The sequence below is a fragment of the Penaeus monodon genome, chromosome 20 (genome assembly GCF_015228065.2).
Source record: "Penaeus monodon isolate SGIC_2016 chromosome 20, NSTDA_Pmon_1, whole genome shotgun sequence".
In the NCBI taxonomy this organism is placed as follows: Eukaryota; Metazoa; Arthropoda; class Malacostraca; order Decapoda; family Penaeidae; genus Penaeus; species Penaeus monodon.
Window position 1 is genome coordinate 21,611,893 of NC_051405.1, and position 205 is coordinate 21,612,097.

General features: G+C 27.3%; 1 protein-coding gene across 6 annotated transcripts in view; it reads right to left on the reverse strand.

Annotated features, from left to right (window-relative positions):
• The window catches only part of LOC119585703 (mitogen-activated protein kinase kinase kinase kinase 3-like), a gene marked incomplete at its 5' end in the record, with an annotated part of 59,548 nt that overhangs the window by 38,358 nt on the left and 20,985 nt on the right, over positions 1-205 (reverse strand).

The following is a 205-nucleotide window of genomic DNA, read 5'->3' on the forward strand; positions in this document are numbered from 1 at the left end:
TCCTTAAATCCTTGAGTATGAACACAGGAAGCATATGCACACAATAAAAGTAAAGTAAAAGCACATCCTAACATTTTTAACGATCTTTCAGTATCATTCCAATTATTCTAATTTTCTTAAATAAAAACCATAATCACTTGATATACATATATAAACCTACTCCTTGCTTAAACTTCTCATAAAAGAATTATTTCTTTTTTTGCGT